Consider the following 11,859-nt stretch of genomic DNA (forward strand, 5'->3'; position numbering starts at 1 on the left):
TACTAAAAAAAATTTACTCGACTGGGCACTTAGTAAAATATTCGATAAATGTGCCGGAGGGTTTACGAAGCAATGCATAATGTATTGCAAATTGTCGTAGATGTGCTACGGGATTTAAGTACGAAATGCCAAAGATAAGTAGAAGAATTGTTTGTTGCATATTACAATTATAACTATTAATGCAAGCTAAAGAAAGTATAGTTGCATACATATTATTTAAAAACGCAATACTTAAAGGCGTGAATAACATATAAAGTATAGGCAATGATAGGCAAAATATACCAAAGTATTGCAAGAAAGCTCATATATATTAGTGCCAGATGTCATATAAAGCAGCAGTGTAATATGTAGCAGGTATAATGTATGCTATATGTATGCTATATGTATATATATATATATATATATATATATATATATATATATATATATATATATATATATATATATATATATATATATATATCACCCATAGACACCATCACTTTCCAGCGTAAAACACTTCCGCAACGAGGGTCCCAGACCAGGTTCACCTACTAATATATTATATATTTTGTTTCGGTTGAGATTAGCTCAGTGGGTAGCAGCTCAGCTCTTGAATTCGACAAAAGAAACCTGTGTCGGGTTCAAGTCCCGGTCAGGGCAAAAAAAAAATAAAAACACAATTATTGATCAAAATATTTCTATAGTAAAACTTGCCTTGATCGGGAACCCACTAATATATATATTTGTGGCAAGGCCTTCTAGAAATCTAGGGGGCCTTGCTTTCAGCATCAATAAGACATATCCGTTCACAGATGGCTCCAGGAATTTAGTAGACAGCTTCACAATTGTAACTTTTAGCAATTATTCGAACCTGTAAATCACAAGCGCCATCTACATTCAAATAATTACAAATTTTTAACAATTATTCGAACCGGTAATTTACAGACGCCATCTAGTTTCAGGTAATTACAACTTTTAGCAATTATTCAAACCAGTAAATCGCACGCGTTATCTATACTCAAATAATTACAACTTTTAGCAATTATTCGAACCAGCAATTCTAGAGGCGTCATCTACATTTAAAAATTACAACTTTTAGCATTTATTCGAACCAATAATATCCAAGCGCCACCTATGTACCAATAGATTTCACTACTTTTAACATTTATTCAAACCGGTAATTCACAGTGTCATCTACAGTCAAATTAATACAACTTTTAGCAATTATTTAAACCAGTAATTCACAGGGATTATCTACATTCAAATACATATTACTACTTTTAATTATTCGAATCAATAGTTTATCAAATTTTATCTGTGATAATCTTCATTGATTGAATAATAATAGGCATTTATTTAAATTGAAAAATAAACAGTGCTTGCTCAAAACTTCTTAACAGACAACCAAACTTATTTAATAGTACATTTGAAATATTATATTCCATGAAATACCTTTTCCAATGGTTAAAAAAGAGGCGCAGGATGAACTGTATATCTGGAAGGCATTACTCACTGCAAGGAATTTGCATCATCGCAATTGTGCTATTAAACCGTAACAGTGAAGTCCATGGCTGTATTGTCATCACTTTCAACTGGAATATAAAATAAATTGCATTAAATTTTGTATCATATATGTAGTACTACTCATGTGTGGTTTTTCTCTTCCATCCATTGTCTATTTCGAAACCTTCACTGTAAAAGAAAATTGAATTTAAGAACTTCATAATAATAATAATAAAAAAAATATATACTGTTTTATTTTGAATAAAATATTGAATTTAATTGTTGTACCTATCAAGAAGCACGAGAGCCTTCCATTTATTTTGAGAGTTGACCAAGAATTGCAGTAGCAGCCAGCTGCAGCATATTTCATAGCTAATGATGTTTTTCTAATATTCTTTGTTTTGCATTGCCGGTATTCTCTGTAAAAAAAAATTATTACATTAATTATTCAAATTTATATAAAAAATTACCGACAATTTTTTTAAATCATTTATATTATTTGACTGCAATACTCGAGTAAATTAAATTTGTAATATAAATTCATCACTGATGAAATTTTTAAATATTATCAAGCAGTTTAACATTAACTTACCTATATTTGATTCAAAGTCTTTGATTAGGTAGCCATTTACTAGTAATTCTAGGATTTGAAATCATGCATCCTCTGATTTGCCTGGTTTTCTTCCAACAGTTCTCGTCTTGACGTGTTTAGTTATTCAAGCCAATCCATTTGCACCAAATGCACCAAAGGTATATTGTATTGTTCGAGTGAGGATTATTTCTGAAATAAAATAAATTCATTAAACTATTGTTATTTAAAGAGTAGAGTACATGAATTATTTTAAATATTCGAGCTAAACATACCTAATTTAATAAAAGCAGCAGCCTCTTTGAAATCCTACGGTAAGAATACATTGGTTCCATTCTTTGAAATGGTTCTCTTCAGTTAGGGCCCACGATTGCTTGTCACGTTATTTTCTTCAGGAATGCACATATTACCCAATATGCATGTCGACAAGTCCACATTGTTTGATTCAATGTACGATTTTTAGAGCATCACCCTTGTTATTTCTTTCAAGAATGCACATGTTCCACAATATGTATATCGGCAAGTCGATATTGTTTCATTCACTGTAGGAATTGCAGAGCATCTATTCCACAATATGTATGTCGGCAAGTCCATAATGCCACATCGTTAAGCGCGGTAGCGCCGGCACTTGTGAATTTCCAAGTTAAATGAATTTTTGTTATGAATCATTTGCCACAACAAGCATTTCAATGTCGATCTCAAAGATTTCCCAAACAGTTTTTATGTATTATTCATAATGCAAACGACGATTTGTTCAAATCATGATGTTGCTTCTAGTGTGTATTAGCAGAAAAATCAACTGTAAGACATGTAATGAGTAAATGTCATCTATTTAAAAATATCAGTGGATTGCAATGCAATTTCCTTCAATCTAAAAATTGAAAACTGTCAAATTAATATAAACCTAAAATAATTTTCAATGTAAATATTTCAAACAAATTAAGAAAACTCAACAACATTGAATTTTTAACTTATAAAGTTTTTACGAGATAATGTTTGCCATTCACATATAAAAATATATTACTTTAAATATTGTAGGTTAGAATAGTGAATGTTGTCAGCTAGAAATATAATAAAATCAATGTACCTAAATATACTTTACAATTATAACTTGTAGCTAACAAATTGAATGGCAAACTCACTCAGTATATTGTCTAGGAACTCACTTTTCAATTTTTCAAGAATCAATGAATTAAAAATTTCAAGTGAAATTAAATTTGATTTTCATGAGCAAAAATTAAAGATAAATGAATGTTTGTTAGCATATTGACAGGTCCAGTGGTCCGAGATCCAATAAAAATCAATAAATCATTTGTATTCCAAAACTGATTAATACATCTATTATGTACATCAAATATCAGATATTTTATACAGATTTGAATGATAAGTACAAACATTGTTCACATTGTTATGGATTCCGTATCCAAATTTATACAGTTTAACCGTAAAACTCCGACGCGGCGCATACTCGCTCCGATATTCTATCTCGCCCATCGCGATTGCTTCGAAAAAAAAATTCAAAGTTTTCAACAAAAATATATCAAAATTATCAAAACAGTTCTCATTTTCAAATGTTTTCAAAGGCGCCGAAAAAGAATAAATATAGTTTTTCATTGATATAAAACAGAAAAATTAACAAAAAATGCAACGATTTTTTTATATAATATAATATAATATATAATATTTTTATTATAAGCAAGCTCAACACATGCAAAAGACGGTAAGAAAAAGAAAAAAATTAAACTATAAATATTTATTAATAATAATCGTAAATATATAAAGACACAAAAAACTCATTTATCTCATATAAATAAATATCCGACCGACGGAGGGTTAAACAAGTGGTGCATCATGCCTTGCTGCTGATTGCTGGAACTTAAATTACCATAATTTAAATTTATGTAAAGCTTCAAAATTTTTTGAAATTTTTGGAAAAAATAGTTTGGATTTTTTTTTTTTAACAATTTTGGCACTTGAACACGAAATGGGTTGCGTCGCCTTTGAAATGAGCTGTGAAACTCAAAGTGAAAATATAATTTCAATTGAACTGCATACTACCGGCTACGGGCTTGCCAAAAAAATTTTCGAACGCAGTACGGGGAGAACAAACCGTTGATAATGTGCGCATTACTCATCCGCTTTTCAATGTTTGCGATAACCAATAAGTTTGGTAGGTTTTCAAGGAACTCTCGTCGTGAAAATACTAACATTCATGCACCATGTTACAACACATAGCAAAGAATATATAAAATGCAGTTTGAATAGAAAATACCAGAAAAAAGACAACATACTGGTTCACATATATCAAAAAGCGTGTATTTCATACAAAATGTATGGGTGGTCTGGACAGACCACTCCGACCGTTCAAAGTATAAGAAAGTTAATATCCTTATAATTATCCTTCTGTACATTTTTTCCTGATTTTTTTATTGATCGACAGCTAATGAAATTTTAGGAAAAGTCAAGAAATTTCAAGTCGATAGGATTACTAGAAATATTCTTTTTTTTTAATTGAAGTCGAAAAAAGTCCGGCCAGACCACTCCGACCGACGGAGGGTTAATGTTATGTTAAAACGATGTACAAATTTATAAAAAACTAAACTGGTGGTTCAAATATGTACCAATAGCAAAATAATTTTAAGAATCTAAGAGCTGTGTTAATAAGAAATCGTGATTTTTGGCATATTGAAAAAATCCTAACCACTGACCCATTGCCGCCCCATTTTTCTTGCAAATCTATTAAGCAACGCAGTCTACTTTAAACTAATATTTGAACGTGTAAATGGATGGATGATTTCAAACATTTCAGAAAATTCTAGCGATATATAAATCAAAATGTACTCGGAAGCCGCAGTAATTGCGTCCACGCAATTAATTCATTTTGTATAATGAAAAGCCAAAATGATCAAAACTGAAAATAAAACTACAAGTTCTCGTATTACGGAAATTCGGTATCGGTACCCACAAAATCAACACGAAAACCTTGAAATTAATATAAGAAATATGTATCACTGACCTTTTCTCCTGTAAACGGTGCTGCATCAGTTCCAATTTCTCATGTAAATTAGACTTGATAAGGGCACAATTACAAACACTTGAAATTAATAGGTATAAAATTATCGCACTATTAAACTGAATTCAATTCGTAACAATGTTGAACTCGCGCAACAAGCCGGTCGGCTACGTCCATTTCGCCGAGACCCTTCTAGCCGTAAACCGTACACCGTACACGGCCGCAGTCGAAAACGAAATGATATCCTTTAGCAATGGCAGGCCGATTCGAGTGGTGGGGAGAGCAACTAGGTGATAGGTGATGGGCGGTGATGGGCGTGGCCTGCCCCTGCGACATATCTTTGTCCTTGTCCTGCGCATTAATCCTATGCGTGGAATAGAGTGCGAAATAGTACTCGAGCGCACTCGCACATGACATAGTTGTCCTTCTCTGTACGCAGCATTGCATAATGGCCGATCGGCTTCCGAAAGAACCTGCGCCATTATCATGTTGTTTGAGCTTCTGTCTGTCGGCAAACTGCAACGTAAAATCATATTATAATTATTTTTATATTTCAATCGACATATAAAGGAACTCTTTTTCTGTAGAATTTATGATAAAAGTTTATGTAAATAATAACACAACAGTTCATGCAGAAGGATAAAAACAGACTGACTGATTCTTTATGATACTGATATATTCTTTAACTAATCACTTTGAATCGTTTATGAATTTTTAATTATTTTGGACATAATATAAAAAGACGGAATGTGCAGGACATTCTCTGATGCCATTCTTGCTTTAAAACTCCGTTTTGTTGAAATCCAAAATGTACCTATTTCGCATAAAAAGAAGTTTGCAAACTACAATTATTTTATTATTGGTTTTCCATTGTAATTGTTCACACCAAAATCACAGCATCCGATATATTGATATAGAAAGAAATCAAATATCTAAATAAAAAATTATTATAAAATAAAATCAATCAATACAAAAATTAAACTTTGAAAACATTGTAAATACAAATATAATTTGTAGTTGTAATAAAAACTAGTTGGTATTGGTATTTTGCCTTGAGGCAAGTTACATGAACTTTCTGATATGTGTAAATAATCGACTATATAAATTAATTTATGAGCGATTAAACGTATTCCGAGTAGATTTATTACACATAATTGAAAACGAACAAACACGTTAACTCGAGTATTTTCTAAAAGCAAATTTTCAAAAATTAATAACTTTTATAATTGAACCAGTTTCGGTAGGACTTAATGGTTTAGATGTACATTGAGATCAAGTACTCTAGCGTTATACCAAGTAAATCGTCTAATTTTAATTTTAACGAACGTCAAAAAAACTACTCATTTTCTCAAACTTTGATGAATTTTTAAAATTCAACTACTAGTAAGGCCATAATAATTCAGTAAGATCCATAAGACCATAGTATATATCGCCCAAAAAAGTTCCATAAAAATCGGCGTAATATTTTTTTCAACGGTTAATTACAAGGAAACGGCTCGGTAGATTTTCACCAAAAACTAATCAGTATCATTCCCAACTAATATCTTTCGAACAGTTTTTTTCTTTAATCGATTCGGTAGAATGAGCTTAAATGTGGACGAAAAGTTTAACACTTTTTTTCAAATTACAAAGAAACGGTTTGGCAGATCGTCTCACAAAACTGACCAACTATAGTGCTCATTGAGATACATCGAATGACTTAAATTTCTAAAATCGGTTCAGGCGTTTTTAAGCAAACGTCGATTAAATGCCAAAAAATCGATACCAATTTTTGCAAACTTTGACGAATTTTTAAAGTTAAACCGATAGTGTCGTAGGGCCGTAATATTTTAGTATGATCTAGAAGACGATGGTATGTACCGCAAAAAAAAATTATAAAAATCGTCGAATTTTTTTTTTCAAACTTTATTACAAGAAAACGACCCGGCCGATCTATACCAAAAACTAATCAGCACGATTCCCAACCAATACCTACGAACGGTTTTTGAATTTTCAAAATCGATTCAGAATTGCTGGCTAAACGTGGACGAAAAAGTTTTCACTTGTCTGCGATTTACAAAGAAGCGGCCTGGCCGATCGTCGCACAAAACTCATAAACCCTAAGTCGTCATCGAGATACATCGAATGGCTTTTAAATTTTGGAAATCGGTCCAGCCGTTTTTGAGAAAACGTTGATTTACGGCAAAAAAATTGTTCACACACACGCGCGCACACACACACACATATACTTTTTCCAAATGTTAGTCTCATTCGATTCAGAATGGCTTGAAACGTCGAGAAAACATAAAATTAGCAAATCGGATCTTTTGATAAAACATAAACTTCTCCTTCGGGAAGTTAATAAACACGTAATTAATATTACAAATAAAGTGTTTTACAACAAATCATTGGTCCTTCGAAAAATCAATCAAACCTAACAAATAGTAATATTCTACTACTATCGACGCCACATCTATAGTTTAAAAAAAAAATTGTTAAGAATTAGAAAGGTATTGGCATAAATTTGGAAATTTCAAATTAGACGCAAATAGTGTAGTTAGTAGGAAAATGATTTATCAATCATGAATTTTTTAAAACTCGTCAGAGGAAGGTAATACGCTACTTTGACAAGATTTGCAAATTCATATTCAGGATATTGAAAGTTTGTTCAAAGTGAATATATTTTATCGAGTAATCGACATTATTATTAAACAAATTAAAACGCGATTCTTCCGATGAATTAACATGTTTCAAATTTCAGTATGTTGCTACAATAGAAGTTTTCAATGATACTGATCTATTAAATAAAAGCTCTAAAATTTGTTTAGATAAAAAAGACATTAGAAATTCAGAATAAACAAATTTTAAAATCATTATTAATAGATCAGAGTACCATAAAAAAAACTTTTGTTCAGATTCTGAACCATTTGCCAGGGAAGTTTAGTTTGCGATCAACTCTTAGAGGCGGAATACGAAATACCTACTTCGGTAAGAAAAGATTTCATTTACTAAATAGCTTATTGAAGTTAACATTTTATTTTTAGTTCAAAACAAAATATATACATGGTTCATGCTATTGTTTCCTAATAAGCTAGACGACAAATGGTTTCATCTTCGTTATAAAAATCGTCTAAAAAGTATTGAAACGGATTGGAAAATAATAATCTAGATATCAATGATCAAATATATGATGAGAAAATATATGTTAAATCACAAAATATTTATTGTTAAAACATTTTAATTGCCCGAGGTTTTTCTCGGACTACGGTAATAAATTGCAAGTAATTAAAAACTATGTTGGAACTGATTAAAAATGCAGAATCATTGAAATCCATTAAATAACATTAAAATTATGAATATTGCAAAATCTTAATGAAAACAAAAATTATTTAAATTATTTCAGGTAGATAATAATATATATTCGAGGAATTGATTATTTTTATGGCTATAATTTGTAATTAACTATTTTATTCGCTGATAAAATAATTGACGAATAAATTGTCAAGTATGATATAAAGAAATTGTTAAATTATGAAATTTTCATTATTAAGTCATATTGTTTAGGTCGGAATATAAAAATTAATTTGATAAAATATTTTTAAAATTAAATTACCTGCACGTTTTTTAATAGCAAAAGTAAATCGACTGTCAAATAATTGAAAATAGTAGCCATTTTATAAAGTAAATTTCATAAAAACTGATTTTATTTTCAAATTTATCAATCGAATCACATCACTGCTAATAATATGTATTTTAGCATGATCAGATGTTTCGTAAAATTGTTCAATAAAGTAATTTTTATAACAATACTAAAAATTCAACTACTTTCATATAAAAATTGATAAATAAGATAATTTTTAAGGCAAAATTAAATTTGTTCGTCATGAATCATCATCGTCGAAACATGAAACATTTTAATTAACGATTTGATTGCTCGCAAATGATAAGTTCCATCAATTAATCATATATACATTCATATATTTAATTCAATAATTACTACAAATATACACAAATAATTAACGTGCATTTAATAAAGAATAAACATTGCATAAAGTGCGATGTATTGCAAACGGACTGTAAATGTTGAATTGAATATGTATGAATCTATAAATTCGGACAGATTATTATCTACAGATATGGAATTATGTAACACTCCAATTATTCTGCATTTAAAGTGAAGTTTTGTAAAACAAATTGTTGCGAATGCATTTATAGATCTTTATCAGACAAAAGTAAACTAGAGGTGTATGGCATCGTGCCTTAAAGCAAATTGCTGGAACTTCCCGTACCGTAATGAAATATTCGAGAATTTTAAACGCTTTCAAATATATTATTACAAATACTGTAACTTTCATTATTTTGCTATCTAGTCATATCTGAGCAATCAAAATCAAATGTGAACCATAAATCAATTTATCTCCACAACATTAACAACCGTTCGTCATTTCATTTCACTGAACTGTCATTTTTTTAACATTTAGCTTTGTATCTCCGAAACCGCTGGGCCTACCTTTGCCAAAAACTAATAACCACTTTTCCCCGTCGTTACGAACTGAATGTTTTTTGGATCATACAAATTAGATGATCCGTTCTCTCAAAAACTCGATTTCTATTTTCCGCACTCTTTGCTCCATATCTCCGTAACGGCTTGACCTGCCTTTGCCAAAAACTAATCAGCACATCTCCCTATCAATAGAAATCGAATGTTTTTTAAACCATTCAAATCGGTTGATCCGTGCGCCCGAAAACGTGGACAAAAAAAGCGGACATACAAACACAACACACACACCATTAGTTTTCTGAGGTATGCCTTAAAATGTTCAGAAACCTCCAAAACGTCGAAAAATGCAAAAATTTTCATTTCCGATGTTCGGCCCATTATTATAACTACCCTTCGGGAAGTTAATTAAATGATCAAAGTAGTAATCAAAGTCATTCAATCTAATTTTAAACGTATGTTATGAAAAACATGCATGCAAATGCGTTCTAATATAATTTTGAAAACAATTCAATCGAAGCAAATACTAATATTGGGTCTATTGTTTAATTAATAACTACTCAGTAATATCATTGTAAAATAAACAAATACTGAATGAATAGAAAAGGCGTACAGATATTTAAAACATTTAACTAATTCATAAAAAGAAACCAATTTGCAAGAAAGTATCAAAATAAAAAGCTGAATCGCGAATTCCTTAACAAATTCATAAAAGAAAACTAATTTGTATGAAACTAGCTTAATAAAAGTGTGAAAACTTTTAGAGAAATTAGGAATCATTTAATGTAATGGAAATATGCCAATGTTATCAGCTATAAATAACATTATAAGACAATAGCGTAAACATGATTAAATTGAAATAAATATGTGTTATTGGCTTCACTGCTTGAAATCAATCATATTTCCGCGAATTTGTGTGATGTGTTTATATATGAGCATGCCATTTAAATAAATATCACTTACCACAGCGGCTTACAATCATTCTTGATTAGCTGGAAGTCAGCATCCATACTACGATAATAAAAACTCCTTGGAATGTATCACAAAAATCACTTCACACACAAAACTTTGACATTGTAATAATACTATTTTCAATAAACACTACAGCAATTGAAATTTGAACAAATATCAGTACTAAAATGTAAAGTTTGCAAGACTCCAAAGAGGTTTAAAGTATTAACATGACGCCAATTGGACAAACATCTGAAAGAAATAATTATTATTATAAATCAATATATTATAATAAATCAAATTAATTTTATTCACAAATACTCAATCCAAATGCATATAAATTGCCAGTAGCCTGATGTGCTGAAGAGACACAGGTTGTTCAGTGAATAAATGTACTAAATATAATGTAAAAAATAATCAAATCAATCCCAATTTCTTTAAATAATACATATTTACAAAATTTGTGAAATAAGTGTAATATTTTTAAGATCTATTTGATTTTATTAACTACAACCAAATGAAACCATACAACAAAATAATAGTATAATTACCTTAACTTCAAATTTCTGATACGCTTCTCAGGATTCCAATAGTCTTCTAAATACAAATGAGTAACAATTCAATGTACTTGGCTTCAGGTAAAATCTGCAAAATAGTATAATACTAATAATAGATATATAACTATCAAATTCATTCATATCGAGAGACTGTGGAAAGAAAAGTTGTATGTTATTGTGACTAGCTAAAAGAATATTGTTGCCAGAATTGAGTTGGCTAGTGATGGTGACGAGAGAACTATTTCATCATGAATTAAAGTGTTGTGGGGCTCTTTACATCTATAGCAAGCACCTTTAAAACTACGCCTCTTAGCATCATGTCCAGGAAGTAAACAACGAATGCACAGTGAATGCTTTAACACCAGATCCTTGCGCCCTGAAATCTCCAACTCCTTAAACTTGGAACATTTGTACAATGGATGACTTCCCTTACAACAACAACACGGAGATACTACCCTTTTCACTGTACTAACATGAACCATTTTAGAATTTCTCTTTCTCTTCATTTCTCTTTAGAATGAGTTCTCTAAGGCACAAACCCGCAGCTCCAGAAAGGAAAAAAATTGATTTACCGTTAGAAGAACTTTCCATTCCTGGACAAATCCATGCCATGCCATGCGAGTATGATGTCAACCTTCTTGTTTAGCATATACAACAGAATAAGATCCTAATGTTTAGTTGGTTCATATTCAGTTGAAAAAGAACACGTATTTGTTGCCTCGCACTTTGTGCCTGTTCCTTTGTGTATCTGTGGTATGTTGTCGATCTGCTGCAAATGGGAATTCAG

The 11,859-nt window shown here is 30.6% G+C and overlaps 1 long non-coding RNA gene across 1 annotated transcript; it reads right to left on the bottom strand.

Moving 5' to 3' along the window:
• Nucleotides 1–1,563: 1,563 nt before the first annotated feature.
• Nucleotides 1,564–2,872, bottom strand: LOC113381759. The gene is made up of 4 exons (XR_003367584.1): nucleotides 2,350–2,872; nucleotides 2,078–2,266; nucleotides 1,774–1,904; nucleotides 1,564–1,674 (listed from the first exon to the last, which is right to left on the bottom strand). It is a non-coding gene; the product is annotated as an uncharacterized LOC113381759 (long non-coding RNA).
• Between the last annotated feature and the right edge of the window lie 8,987 nt (nucleotides 2,873–11,859).

The sequence above is a fragment of the Ctenocephalides felis genome, unplaced genomic scaffold, assembly GCF_003426905.1.
Source record: "Ctenocephalides felis isolate EL2017-DRISC unplaced genomic scaffold, ASM342690v1 CF-g0.4_SCAFFOLD_03057, whole genome shotgun sequence".
NCBI lineage: Eukaryota > Metazoa > Arthropoda > Insecta > Siphonaptera > Pulicidae > Ctenocephalides > Ctenocephalides felis.